Raw genomic sequence first — 20,000 nt, 5'->3', positions numbered from 1 at the left:
ATCCCTCTCTTTCTCTCACACACACGCACACACACATACTGATCACACACTCACACTGATCCCTCTCTCTCACACACACACGTCCCGCTCTCTCACACATTGATCCGTCACGCACACAGAGACACACACAACCCTCACACGCGCACTGATCCCTCTCTCCCACACTCACACACACACACACACTCACACTGATCCCTCTCTCTCTCACACACACACACTAATCCCTCTCTCACACACACACACACACACATACTGATCACACACACATTCACACTGATCCCTCTCTCTCACACACACACACACACACATACTGATCACACACACACTCACACTGATCCCTCTCTCTCACACACACACGTTCCGCTCTCTCACACACTGATCCGGCACGCACACAGAGACACACACATCCCTCACACACACACTGATCCCTCTCTCTCACACTCTCTCACACACACACACACACACACACACACACACACACACACACACATCCCACTCTCTCACACACTGATCCCTCTCTCTCACACACACACACATACACATACTGATCACACACACACACTGATCCCTCTCTCTTACACACACACACACACACACACACTGATCCCTCTCTCACACACACACACACTGATCCCTCTCTCTCACACACACACATACACTGATCCCTCTCTCACACACACACACTAACACTAATCTCTCTCACACACAAACACACACACATCCCGCTCTCTCACACACTGATCCCTCTCTCTCACACACACATACACATACTGATCACACACACACACACACACACACACTGATCCCTCTCTCTCACACACACACACTGATCCCTCCCTCACACACATACAAACTGATCCCTCTCTCACACACACACACACACACTGATCCCTCTCTCTCACACACACACACACACACACACTGACCCCTCTCTCTCACACACACACACACACTGATCCCTCTCTCACACACACACACTGATCCCTCTCTCTCACACACACACACTAATCCCTCTCTCTCACACACACACACTAATCCCTCTCTCTCACACACACACACTAATCCCTTTCTCCCACACATACACACTAATCCCTCTCACACACACACACACACACACACTTGCACTGATCCCTCTCTCACACACACTCACACTAATCCCTCTCTCACACACACACACTGATCCCTCTCTCACATACACACACTGATCCCTCTCTCTCACACACACACACTGATCCCTCTCTCTCACACACACACTGCTCCCTCTCTCTCACACACACACACACACACACACTAATCCCTCTCTCACACACACACACTAATCCCTCTCTCACACACACTGATCCCTCTCTCACACACACACACTGATCCCTCTCTCTCACACACACACACACACACACAGATCCCTCTCTCTCACACACACACACTAATCCCTCTCTCTCACACACACACACTAATCCCTCTCTCTCACACACACACACACACACTGATCCCTCTCTCACACACACACACTCACACTAATCCCGCTCTCACACACACACACTGATCCCTCTCTCACACACACACACTGATCCCTCTCTCTCACTCACACACTGCTCCCTCTCTCACACACACACACTGATCCCTCTCTCACACACACACACACACACTAATCCCTCTCTCACACACACACACACTAATCCCTCTCTCACACACACAGATCCCTCTCTCACACACACACACACACACTGATCCCTCTCTCTCACACACACACACACACACACACTGATCCCTCTCTCACACAAACACACACTGATCCCTCTCTCTCACACACACACACACACACATACTGATCACACACACACTCACACTGATCCCTCTCTCTCACACACACACGTTCCGCTCTCTCACACACACACGTTCCGCTCTCTCACACACTGACCCGGCACGCACACAGAGACACACACATCCCTCACACACACACTGATCCCTCTCTCTCACACTCTCTCACACACACACACACACACACACACACACACACACACACATCCCACTCTCTCACACACTGATCCCTCTCTCTCACACACACACACATACACATACTGATCACACACACACACTGATCCCTCTCTCTTACACACACACACACACACACACACACACACTGATCCCTCTCTCACACACACACACACTGATCCCTCTCTCTCACACACACACATACACTGATCCCTCTCTCACACACACACACTAACACTAATCTCTCTCACACACAAACACACACACATCCCGCTCTCTCACACACTGATCCCTCTCTCTCACACACACATACACATACTGATCACACACACACACACACACTGATCCCTCTCTCTCACACACACACACACACACTGATCCCTCCCTCACACACATACAAACTGATCCCTCTCTCTCTCACACACACACACTGATCCCTCTCTCTCACACACACACATACACTGATCCCTCTCTCACACACACACACACACACACACACACACACACACACACACACACATCCCACTCTCTCACACACTGATCCCTCTCTCTCACACACACACACATACACATACTGATCACACACACACACTGATCCCTCTCTCTTACACACACACACACACACACACACACTGATCCCTCTCTCACACACACACACACTGATCCCTCTCTCTCACACACACACATACACTGATCCCTCTCTCACACACACACACTAACACTAATCTCTCTCACACACAAACACACACACATCCCGCTCTCTCACACACTGATCCCTCTCTCTCACACACACATACACATACTGATCACACACACACACACACACACACTGATCCCTCTCTCTCACACACACACACTGATCCCTCCCTCACACACATACAAACTGATCCCTCTCTCACACACACACACACACACTGATCCCTCTCTCTCACACACACACACACACACACACTGACCCCTCTCTCTCACACACACACACACACTGATCCCTCTCTCACACACACACACTGATCCCTCTCTCTCACACACACACACTAATCCCTCTCTCTCACACACACACACTAATCCCTCTCTCTCACACACACACACTAATCCCTTTCTCCCACACATACACACTAATCCCTCTCACACACACACACACACACACACTTGCACTGATCCCTCTCTCACACACACTCACACTAATCCCTCTCTCACACACACACACTGATCCCTCTCTCACATACACACACTGATCCCTCTCTCTCACACACACACACTGATCCCTCTCTCTCACACACACACTGCTCCCTCTCTCTCACACACACACACACACACACACTAATCCCTCTCTCACACACACACACTAATCCCTCTCTCACACACACTGATCCCTCTCTCACACACACACACTGATCCCTCTCTCTCACACACACACACACACACACACAGATCCCTCTCTCTCACACACACACACTAATCCCTCTCTCTCACACACACACACTAATCCCTCTCTCTCACACACACACACACACACTGATCCCTCTCTCACACACACACACTCACACTAATCCCGCTCTCACACACACACACTGATCCCTCTCTCACACACACACACTGATCCCTCTCTCTCACGCACACACTGCTCCCTCTCTCACACACACACACTGATCCCTCTCTCACACACACACACACACACTAATCCCTCTCTCACACACACACACACTAATCCCTCTCTCACACACACAGATCCCTCTCTCACACACACACACACACACTGATCCCTCTCTCTCACACACACACACACACACACACTGATCCCTCTCTCACACAAACACACACTGATCCCTCTCTCTCACACACACACACACATACTGATCACACACACACTCACACTGATCCCTCTCTCTCACACACACACGTTCCGCTCTCTCACACACACACGTTCCGCTCTCTCACACACTGACCCGGCACGCACACAGAGACACACACATCCCTCACACACACACTGATCCCTCTCTCTCACACTCTCTCACACACACACACACACACACACACACACACACACACACATCCCACTCTCTCACACACTGATCCCTCTCTCTCACACACACACACATACACATACTGATCACACACACACACTGATCCCTCTCTCTTACACACACACACACACACACACACACACACTGATCCCTCTCTCACACACACACACACTGATCCCTCTCTCTCACACACACACATACACTGATCCCTCTCTCACACACACACACTAACACTAATCTCTCTCACACACAAACACACACACATCCCGCTCTCTCACACACTGATCCCTCTCTCTCACACACACATACACATACTGATCACACACACACACACACACTGATCCCTCTCTCTCACACACACACACACACACTGATCCCTCCCTCACACACATACAAACTGATCCCTCTCTCACACACACACACACACTGATCCCTCTCTCTCACACACACACACACACACACACACACTCTGACCCCTCTCTCTCACACACACACACACACTGATCCCTCTCTCACACACACACACACTGATCCCTCTCTCTCACACACACACACTAATCCCTCTCTCTCACACACACACACTAATCCCTCTCTCTCACACACACACACTAATCCCTCTCTCCCACACATACACACTAATCCCTCTCACACACACACACACACACACACACTTGCACTGATCCCTCTCTCACACACACTCACACTAATCCCTCTCTCACACACACACACTGATCCCTCTCTCACACACACACACTGATCCCTCTCTCACATACACACACTGATCCCTCTCTCTCACACACACACACTGATCCCTCTCTCTCACACACACACTGCTCCCTCTCTCTCACACACACACACACACACTAATCCCTCTCTCACACACACACACTAATCCCTCTCTCACACACACTGATCCCTCTCTCACACACACACACTGATCCCTCTCTCTCTCACACACACACACACACACACACACACAGATCCCTCTCTCTCACACACACACACTAATCCCTCTCTCTCACACACACACACTAATCCCTCTCTCTCCCACACACACACACACTGATCCCTCTCTCACACACACACACTCACACTAATCCCTCTCTCACACACACACACTGATCCCTCTCTCACACACACACACTGATCCCTCTCTCTCACGCACACACTGCTCCCTCTCTCACACACACACACTGATCCCTCTCTCACACACACACACACACACTAATCCCTCTCTCACACACACACACACTAATCCCTCTCTCACACACACAGATCCCTCTCTCACACACACACACACACACACTGATCCCTCTCTCTCACACACACACACACACTGATCCCTCTCTCACACAAACACACACTGATCCCTCTCTCTCACACTCACACACACACACACTCACACTGATCCCTCTCTCTCTCACACACACACACTAATCCCTCTCTCACACACACACACACATACTGATCACACACACACACACACACACTGATCCCTTTCTCTCACACACACACACACACACTGATCCCTCTCTCACACACACACACACACTGATCCCTCTCTCTCACACTCACACACACACACACACACACTCACACTGATCCCTCTCTCTCTCACACACACACACTAATCCCTCTCTCACACACACACACACATACTGATCACACACACATTCACACTGATCCCTCTCTCTCACACACACACACACACATCCTGCTCTCTCACACACTGATCCCTCTCTCTCACACTCTCTCACACACACACACACACACACACACACACATCCCGCTCTCTCACACACTGATCCCTCACTCTCACACACACACACACATACACATACTGATCACACACTCACACTGATCCCTCTCTCTCACACACACACACCCCACTCTCTCGCACACTGATCTGGCATGCACACAGAGACACACACATCCCTCACACACACACTGATCCCTCTCTCTCACACACACACACACACACACACACACCCCGCTCTCTCACACACTGATCCCTCTCTCTCTCACACACACACATACACATACTGATCACGCACACACACTGATCCCTCTCTCTCACACTCTCTCACACACACACACACATCCTGCTCTCTCACACACTGATCCCTCTCTCTCTCTCACACACACACACACACATACTGATCACATACACACAGATCCCTCTCTCACACACACACACATACTGATCACACACACACACACTGATCCCTCTCTCACACACACACACTGATCCCTCCACACACACACACACACACACACACACACACACTGATCCCTCTCTCACACACACACACACACTGATCCCTCTCTCACACACACACACACTGATCCCTCCACACACACACACACACTAATCCCTCTCTCACACACACACACACACAGATACACACTGATCCCAACACACACACACTAATCCCTCTCTCTCACACACACACACACACATATTGATCACACACACACTCACACTGATCCCTCTCTCACACACACACACTGATCCCTCTCTCACACACACACACACTGATCCCTCCACACACACACACACATACACACACTGATCCCAACACACACACACTGATCCCTCTCTCTCGCACACACACACACACATACAGATCACACACACACTCACACTGATCCCTCTCTCTCACACACACACATCCCGCTCTCTCACACACTGATCCGTCACGCACACAGAGACACACACATCCCTCACACACACACTGATCCCTCTCTCTCACACTCACACACACACACACACACACACACTGATCCCTCTCTCACACACACACACTCACACTAATCTCTCTCTCTCACACACACACACACTGACCCCTCTCTCACACACACACACACACACACACTCACACTGATCCCTCTCTCACACACACACACACACTGATCCCTCTCTCACACACACACACACTAATCCCTCTCTCTCACACACACACACATACACTCACACTGATCCTTCTCTCACACACACACTCACACTAATCCCTCTCTCACACGCACTCACTGACCCCTCACATACACACACATACACTCTCACACTGATCCCCCTCTCTCATACACACACTGATCCCCCTCTCACATACACACTGATCCCTCACACACACACATATCCCACTCTCTCTCTCACACACACTGTGCCCTCACAAACTGATCCCACACACACACACTCACTTGTCCCTCTCACACTCTCACACTGAGCACAGACACACTCTCACATGCAGTCACAGCAGTTCACCTCACTGATCTCACACACACACACACACACACACACACTGATCCCCCTCACTTTCACACACACACACACACACACACACAGATCCCTCTTACACACACACAAACTTGGGTCCTTCACACACACACTGATCCCCCTCTCTCCCTCTCACACACACACACACACACTGATCCACCTCTCTCCCTCTCACACACACCACAGACACACACACACGTACTGACCCCTCAAACACACACAGATTCCAGACACACACTTATCCCTCTCTCACATCATGATCACACACACACATACTCATCACACACACGCTCACACTGATCCCTCTCTCACACACACTCACACACATTAATCCCTCTCTCACACACACACACACATCCTGCTCTCTCTCTCACACACTGCTCCGCCATGCACACAGAGACACACACATCCCTCACAAACACACTGATCCCTCTCTCTCACACACACACACACACACACACATACCCCGCTCTCTCACACACTGATACCTCTCTCTCTCACACACACACATACACATACTGATCACGCACACACACTGATCCCTCTCACACTCTCTCACACACACACACACACACATCCCGCTCTCTCACACACTGATCCCTCTCTTTCTCTCACACACACGCACACACACATACTGATCACACACACACTCACACTGATCCCTCTCTCTCACACACACACATCCCGCTCTCTCACACACTGATCCGTCACGCACACAGAGACACACACATCCCTCACACGCACACTGATCCCTCTCTCCCACACTCACACACACACACACACTCACACTGATCCCTCTCTCTCTCACACACACACACACACACACACACACACATACTGATCACACACACATTCACACTGATCCCTCTCTCTCACACACACACACACACACATACTGATCACACACACACGCACACTGATCCCTCTCTCTCACACACACACGTTCCGCTCTCTCACACACTGATCCGGCACGCACACAGAGACACACACATCCCTCACACACACACTGATCCCTCTCTCTCACACTCTCTCTCACACACACACACACACACACACACAGACAACCCACTCTCTCACACACTGATCCCTCTCTCTCACACACACACACATACTGATCACACACACACACTGATCCCTCTCTCTCACACACACACACACACTGATCCCTCTCTCACACACACACACACTGATCCCTCTCTCACACACACACACACACACTGATCCCTCTCTCACACACACACACTAACACTAATCTCTCTCACACACACACACACACACACACACACACACACAGATACCTCTCTCACACAAACACACACAGATCCCTCTCTCACACACACACACACTGATCCCTCTCTCTCACACACACACACTAATCCCTCTCTCACACACACACACACATACACTCACACTGATCCCTCTCTCACACACACACACTCACACTAATCCCTCTATCACACGCACTCACTGACCCCTCACATACACACACATACACTCTCACACTGATCCCCCTCTCTCATACACACACTGATCCCCCTCTCACACACACACTGATCCCTCACACACACACATATCCCACTCTCTCTCACACACACACTGTGCCCTCACAAACTGATCCCACACACACACACTCACCTGTCCCTCTCACACTCACACACTGAGCACAGACACACTCTCACATGCAGTCACAGCAGTTCACCTCACTGATCTCACACACACACACACACACACACTGATCCCCATCACTTTCACACACACACACACACACACACAGATCCCTCTTACACACACACAAACTTGGGTCCTTCACACACACACTGATCCCCCTCTCTCCCTCTCACACACACACACACACACTGATCCACCTCTCTCCCTCTCACACACACCACAGACACACACACACGTACTGACCCCTCAAACACACACTGATTCCAGACACACACTTATCCCTCTCTCACATCATGATCACACACACACATACTCATCACACACACGCTCACACTGATCCCTCTCTCACACACACTCACACACATTAATCCCTCTCTCACACACACACACACATCCTGCTCTCTCTCTCACACACTGATCCGCCATGCACACAGAGACACACACATCCCTCACACACACACTGATCCCTCTCTCTCACACACACACACACACATACCCCGCTCTCTCACACACTGATACCTCTCTCTCTCACACACACACATACACATACTGATCACGCACACACACTGATCCCTCTCTCTCACACTCTCTCACACACACACACACACACACACACATCCCGCTCTCTCACACACTGATCCCTCTCTTTCTCACACACACACACACACACACACACACACACATACTGATCACACACACACAGATCCCTCTCTCACACACACACACACATACTGATCACAGACACACTGATCCCTCTCTCACACACACTCACACTGATCCCTCTCTCACACACACACACTGATCCCTCTCTCACACACACACACTGATCCCTCTCTCTCACACACACACACTGATCCCTCTCTCTCACACACACACTGCTCCCTCTCTTTCACACACACACTAATCCATCTCTCACACACACACACTAATCCCTCTCTCACACACACACTGATCCCTCTCTCACACACACACACTGATCCCTCTCTCACACACACACACACACACACACACACACACACACACACACTGATCCCTCTCTCACACACACACACACACTGATCCCTCTCTCACACACACACACACTAATCCCTCTCTCACACACACACACACATACACTCACACTGATCCCTCTCTCACACGCACTCACTGACCCCTCACATACACACACATACACTCTCACACTGATCCCCCTCTCTCATACACACACTGATCCCCCTCTCACATACACACTGATCCCTCACACACACACATATCCCACTCTCTCTCTCACACACACTGTGCCCTCACAAACTGATCCCACACACACACACTCACCTGTCCCTCTCACACTCACACACTGAGCACAGACACACTCTCACATGCAGTCACAGCAGTTCACCTCACTGATCTCACACACACACACACACACACACACACTGATCCCCCTCACTTTCACACACACACACACACACACACACACAGATCCCTCTTACACACACACAAACTTGGGTCCTTCACACACACACTGATCCCCCTCTCTCCCTCTCACACACACACACACACACACTGATCCACCTCTCTCCCTCTCACACACACCACAGACACACACACACGTACTGACCCCTCAAACACACACAGATTCCAGACACACACTTATCCCTCTCTCACATCATGATCACACACACACATACTCATCACACACACGCTCACACTGATCCCTCTCTCACACACACTCACACACATTAATCCCTCTCTCACACACACACACACATCCTGCTCTCTCTCTCACACACTGATCCGCCATGCACACAGAGACACACACATCCCTCACACACACACTGATCCCTCTCTCTCACACACACACACACACACACACACATACCCCGCTCTCTCACACACTGATACCTCTCTCTCTCACACACACACATACACATACTGATCACGCACACACACTGATCCCTCTCTCTCACACTCTCTCACACACACACACACACACACACATCCCGCTCTCTCACACACTGATCCCTCTCTTTCTCTCACACACACGCACACACACATACTGATCACACACACACTCACACTGATCCCTCTCTCTCACACACACACGTCCCGCTCTCTCACACATTGATCCGTCACGCACACAGAGACACACACAACCCTCACACGCACACTGATCCCTCTCTCCCACACTCACACACACACACACACACTCACACTGATCCCTCTCTCTCTCACACACACACACTAATCCCTCTCTCACACACACACACACACACATACTGATCACACACACATTCACACTGATCCCTCTCTCTCACACACACACACACACACATACTGATCACACACACACTCACACTGATCCCTCTCTCTCACACACACACGTTCCGCTCTCTCACACACTGATCCGGCACGCACACAGAGACACACACATCCCTCACACACACACTGATCCCTCTCTCTCACACTCTCTCACACACACACACACACACACACACACACACACATCCCACTCTCTCACACACTGATCCCTCTCTCTCACACACACACACATACACATACTGATCACACACACACACTGATCCCTCTCTCTTACACACACACACACACACACACACACTGATCCCTCTCTCACACACACACACACTGATCCCTCTCTCTCACACACACACATACACTGATCCCTCTCTCACACACACACACTAACACTAATCTCTCTCACACACAAACACACACACATCCCGCTCTCTCACACACTGATCCCTCTCTCTCACACACACATACACATACTGATCACACACACACACACACACACACTGATCCCTCTCTCTCACACACACACACTGATCCCTCCCTCACACACATACAAACTGATCCCTCTCTCACACACACACACACACACTGATCCCTCTCTCTCACACACACACACACACACACACACTGACACCTCTCTCTCACACACACACACACACTGATCCCTCTCTCACACACACACACTGATCCCTCTCTCTCACACACACACACTAATCCCTCTCTCTCACACACACACACTAATCCCTCTCTCTCACACACACACACTAATCCCTTTCTCCCACACATACACACTAATCCCTCTCACACACACACACACACACACACTTGCACTGATCCCTCTCTCACACACACTCACACTAATCCCTCTCTCACACACACACACTGATCCCTCTCTCACATACACACACTGATCCCTCTCTCTCACACACACACACTGATCCCTCTCTCTCACACACACACTGCTCCCTCTCTCTCACACACACACACACACACACTAATCCCTCTCTCACACACACACACTAATCCCTCTCTCACACACACTGATCCCTCTCTCACACACACACACTGATCCCTCTCTCTCACACACACACACACACACACACACACACAGATCCCTCTCTCTCACACACACACACTAATCCCTCTCTCTCACACACACACACTAATCCCTCTCTCTCACACACACACACACACACTGATCCCTCTCTCACACACACACACTCACACTAATCCCTCTCTCACACACACACACTGATCCCTCTCTCACACACACACACTGATCCCTCTCTCACGCACACACTGCTCCCTCTCTCACACACACACACTGATCCCTCTCTCACACACACACACACACACTAATCCCTCTCTCACACACACACACACTAATCCCTCTCTCACACACACAGATCCCTCTCTCACACACACACACACACTGATCCCTCTCTCTCACACACACACACACACACACTGATCCCTCTCTCACACAAACACACACTGATCCCTCTCTCTCACACACACACACACACACATCCCGCTCTCTCACACACTGACCCGGCACGCACACAGAGACACACACATCCCTCACACACACACTGATCCCTCTCTCTCACACTCTCTCACACACACACACACACACACACACACACACACATCCCACTCTCTCACACACTGATCCCTCTCTCTCACACACACACACATACACATACTGATCACACACACACACTGATCCCTCTCTCTTACACACACAAACACACACACACACACACACTGATCCCTCTCTCACACACACACACACTGATCCCTCTCTCTCACACACACACATACACTGATCCCTCTCTCACACACACACACTAACACTAATCTCTCTCACACACAAACACACACACATCCCGCTCTCTCACACACTGATCCCTCTCTCTCACACACATACACATACTGATCACACACACACACACACACTGATCCCTCTCTCTCACACACACACACACACACTGATCCCTCCCTCACACACATACAAACTGATCCCTCTCTCACACACACACACACACACTGATCCCTCTCTCTCACACACACACACACACACACACACTGACCCCTCTCTCTCACACACACACACACACTGATCCCTCTCTCACACACACACACACTGATCCCTCTCTCTCACACACACACACTAATCCCTCTCTCTCACACACACACACTAATCCCTCTCTCTCACACACACACACTAATCCCTCTCTCCCACACATACACACTAATCCCTCTCACACACACACACACACACACACTTGCACTGATCCCTCTCTCACACACCCTCACACTAATCCCTCTCTCACACACACACACTGATCCCTCTCTCACACACACACACTGATCCCTCTCTCACATACACACACTGATCCCTCTCTCTCACACACACACACTGATCCCTCTCTCTCACACACACACTGCTCCCTCTCTCTCACACACATACAAACTGATCCCTCTCTCACACACACACACACACACACACACACACACACTGATCCCTCTCTCTCACACACACACATACACATACTGATCACACACACACACTGATCCCTCTCTCTCACACACACACACACACACACACACTGATCCCTCTCTCACACACACACACACTGATCCCTCTCTCTCACACACACACACACTGATCCCTCTCTCACACACACACACTAACACTAATCTCTCTCACACACACACACACATCCCGCTCTCTCACACACACACATACACATACTGATCACACACACACACACACTGATCCCGCTCTCTCACACACACACACACACACTGATCCCTCCCTCACACACATACAAACTGATCCCTCTCTCACACACACACACACACACACACACACTGATCCCTCTCTCACACCCACACACACATACACACACTGTCCCCTCTCTCTCACACACACACACACACACAGATCCCTCTCTCACACACACACACACACTGATCCCTCTCTCTCACACACACACACTAATCCCTCTCTCTCACACACACACACTAATCCCTCTCTCCCACACATACACACTAATCCCTCTCACACACACACACACACACTTGCACTGATCCCTCTCTCACACACACTCACACTAATCCCTCTCTCACACACACACACTGATCCCTCTCTCACACACACACACTGATCCCTCTCTCACACACACACACTGATCCCTCTCTCTCACACACACACACTGATCCCTCTCTCTCACACACACACACTGATCCCTCTCTCTCACACACACACACACACACACACACACACACACACACACACTGATCCCTCTCTCACACACACACACACACACACTGATCCCTCTCTCACACACACACACACACACTGATCCCTCTCTCTCACACACACACACACACACACTGATCCCTCTCTCACACACACACACACTGATCCCTCTCTCACACACACACACACTGATCCCTCTCTCACACACACACACTGATCCCTCTCTCACACACACACACACACACACACACACACACACACACACTGATCCCTCTCTCACACACACACACACTGATCCCTCTCTCACACACACACACTGATCCCTCTCTCACACACACACACTAACACTGATCCCCCTCTCTCACACACACACTGATCCCCTCTCACACACACACTGATCCCTCACACACACACATATCCCATCTCTCTTCACACACACTGTCCCTCACACTGATCCCATACACACACACTCACCTGTCCCCTCTCACACTCACACACTGAGCACAGACACACTCTCACATGCAGTCACAGCAGTTCACCTCACTGATCTCACACACACACACACACACACACACAAACTGATCCCCCCTCACTTTCACACACACACACACACACACACACAGACCTTTTTACACACACACAAACTTGGGTCCTTCACACACACACTGATCCCCCTCTCTCCCTCTCACACACACACACACAAACTGATCCACCTCTCTCCCTCTCACACACACCACAGACACACACACACGTACTGACCCCTCAAACACACACAGATTCCAGACACACACTTATCCCTCTCTCACATCATGATCACACACACACATACTCATCACACACACGCTCACACTGATCCCTCTCTCACACACACTCACACACATTAATTCTCTCACACACACACATCCGCTCTCTCACACACACACATACACTACTGATCACACACACACACTGCTCCCTCTCTCTCACACACACACACACACACTGATCCCTCCCTCACACACACACACACATACACACACTGACCCCTCTCTCTCACACACACACACACAGATCCCTCTCTCACACACACACACACACTGATCCCTCTCTCTCACACACACACACTAATCCCTCTCTCTCACACACACACACTAATCCCTCTCTCCCACACATACACACTAATCCCTCACACACCACACACACACACACTTGCACTGATCCCTCTCTCACACACACTCACACTAATCCCTCTCTCACACACACACACTGATCCCTCTCTCACACACACACACTGATCCCTCTCTCTCACACACACACACTGATCCCTCTCTCTCACACACACACTGCTCCCTCTCTTTCACACACACACACACACACACTAATCCCTCTCTCACACACACACACTAATCCCTCTCTCACACACACACACTGATCCCTCTTTCTCACACACACACACACACACACACACACACACTGATCCCTCTCTCACACACACACACACTGATCCCTCTCTCACACACACACACACTAATCCCTCTCTCTCACACACACACACACACACTCACACTGATCCCTCTCTCACACACACACACTCACACTAATCCCTCTCTCACACACACACACTCACACTAATCCCTCTCTCACACACACACACTGATCCCTCTCTCACACACACACACTGATCCCTCCCTCTCACACACACACTGATCCTCCCTCTCACACACACACTGATCCCTCTCTCACACACACACACACACACACTGATCCCTCTCTCACACACACACACTAATCCCTCTCTCACACACACACACTGATCCCTCTCTCACACACACACACTGATCCCTCTCTCACACACACACTGATCCCTCTCTCACACACACACTGCTGCCTCTCTCACACACACACTGCTCCCTCTCTCACACACACACACTGCTCCCTCTCTCTCTCACACACACACACACACACAATCCCTCTCTCACACACACACACTAATCCCTCTCTCACACACACACACTAATCCCTCTCTCACACACACACACTGATCCCTCTCTCACACACACACACTGATCCCTCTCTCACACACACACACACACACACACAGATCCCCCTCTCACACACACACTGATCCCTCACACACACACATATCCCACTCTCTCTCTCACACACACTGATCCCTCACACATACACATATCTCACTCTCTCTCTCACACACACTGATCCCTCACAAACTGATCCCACACACACACACACTCACCTATCCCTCTCACACTCACACACTGAGCACAGACACACTCTCACATGCAGTCACAGCAGTTCACCTCACTGATCTCACACACACACACACACACACACACACAGATCCCTCTTACACACACACAAACTTGGGTCCTTCACACACACACTGATACCCCTCTCACACACACACACACACACGCTGATCCACCTCTCTCCCTCTCACACACACCACAGACACACACACACGTACTGACCCCTCAAACACACACAGATTCCAGACACACACTTATCCCTCTCTCACATCATGATCACACACACACATACTCATCACACACACACTCACACTGATCCCTCTCTCACACACACTCACACACACACACACACACACACACACACACACACAGTGATCCCTCTCTCTCTCACACACACACACACATACTGATCACACACACACTCACACTGATCCCTCTCTCACACACACTCACACACATTAATCCCTCACACACACACACATCCTGCTCTCTCTCACACACTGATCCATCACACATACATGGACACACACATACCTCACACACACACACTGATCCCTCTCTCTCACACACACACTGATCCCTCTCTCACACACACACACACTGATCCCTCTCTCACACACACACACACACACACACACTGATCCCTCTCTCACACACACACACACTGATCCCTCTCTCACACACACACACTGATCCCTCCACACACACACACACACACACACTAATCCCTCTCTCACACACACACACAGATACACACTGATCCCAACACACACACACTGATCCCTCTCTCTCTCACACACACACACACATATTGATCACACATACACTCACACTGATCCCTCTCTCACACACACACACTGATCCCTCTCTCACACACACACACACTGATCCCTCCACACACACACACACACTAATCCCTCTCTCACACACACACACACATACACACACTGATCCCAACACACACACACTAATCCCTCTCTCTCTCTCACACACACACACACACACACACACATACAGATCACACACACACTCACACTGATCCCTCTCTCTCACACACACACATCCCACTCTCTCACACACTGATCCGTCACGCACACAGAGACACACACATACCTCACACACACACTGATCCCTCTCTCTCACACTCACACACACACACACACTCACACTGATACCTCTCTCTCTCACACACACACTAATCCCTCTCTCACACACACACACACACACACACACACACACACATACTGATCACACACACATTCACACTGATCCATCTCTCTCACACAGACACACACACACACACTCACACTGATCCCTCTCTCTCACACACACACATCCCGCTCTCTCACACACTGATCCCTCTCTCTCACACACACACACACACATACTGATCACACACACACACTGATCCCTCTCTCTCACACACACACACACACACTGATCCCTCTCTCACACACACACACACTGATCCCTCTCTCTCACACACACACACACACTGATCCCTCTCTCACACACACACACTAACACTAATCTCTCTCACACACACACACACACCCCGCTCTCTCACACACTGATCCCTCTCTCTCACACACACACATACACATACTGATCACACACACACACACACACTGATCCCTCTCTCTCACACACACACACACACACACTGATCCCTCCCTCACACACATACAAACTGATCCCTCTCTCACACACACACACACACACTGATCCCTCTCTCACACACAAACACACACACACACACACACTGACCCCTCTCTCTCACACACACACAGATCCCTCTCTCACACACACACACACTGATCCCTCTCTCTCACACACACACACTAATCCCTCTCTCTCACACACACACACTAATCCCTCTCTCCCACACATACACACTAATCCCTCTCACACACACACACACACACTTGCACTGATCCCTCTCTCACACACACTCACACTAATCCCTCTCTCACACACACACACTGATCCCTCTCTCACACACACACACTGATCCCTCTCTCACACACACACACTGATCCCTCTCTCTCACACACACACACTAATCCCTCTCTCTCACACACACACTGCTCCCTCTCACTCACACACACACACACACACACACACACACTAATCCCTCTCTCACACACACACACTAACCCCTCTCTCACACACACACTGATCCCTCTCTCACACACACACACTGATCCCTCTCTCTCACACACACACACTAATCCCTCTCTCACACACACACACACATACTGATCACACACACATTCACACTGATCCCTCTCTCTCACACACACACACACACATCCTGCTCTCTCACACACTGATCCCTCTCTCTCACACTCTCTCACACACACACACACACACACACACACACATCCCGCTCTCTCACACACTGATCCCTCACTCTCACACACACACACACATACACATACTGATCACACACTCACACTGATCCCTCTCTCTCACACACACACACCCCACTCTCTCGCACACTGATCTGGCATGCACACAGAGACACACACATCCCTCACACACACACTGATCCCTCTCTCTCACACACACACACACACACACACACCCCGCTCTCTCACACACTGATCCCTCTCTCTCTCACACACACACATACACATACTGATCACGCACACACACTGATCCCTCTCTCTCACACTCTCTCACACACACACACACATCCTGCTCTCTCACACACTGATCCCTCTCTCTCTCTCACACACACACACACACATACTGATCACATACACACAGATCCCTCTCTCACACACACACACATACTGATCACACACACACACACTGATCCCTCTCTCACACACACACACTGATCCCTCCACACACACACACACACACACACACACACACACTGATCCCTCTCTCACACACACACACACACTGATCCCTCTCTCACACACACACACACTGATCCCTCCACACACACACACACACTAATCCCTCTCTCACACACACACACACACAGATACACACTGATCCCAACACACACACACTAATCCCTCTCTCTCACACACACACACACACATATTGATCACACACACACTCACACTGATCCCTCTCTCACACACACACACTGATCCCTCTCTCACACACACACACACTGATCCCTCCACACACACACACACATACACACACTGATCCCAACACACACACACTGATCCCTCTCTCTCGCACACACACACACACATACAGATCACACACAC

This window comes from Carcharodon carcharias, assembly GCF_017639515.1.
Source record: "Carcharodon carcharias isolate sCarCar2 chromosome 27 unlocalized genomic scaffold, sCarCar2.pri SUPER_27_unloc_1, whole genome shotgun sequence".
Lineage (NCBI taxonomy): Eukaryota > Metazoa > Chordata > Chondrichthyes > Lamniformes > Lamnidae > Carcharodon > Carcharodon carcharias.
Note: the sequence above shows the minus strand (reverse complement) of the source record.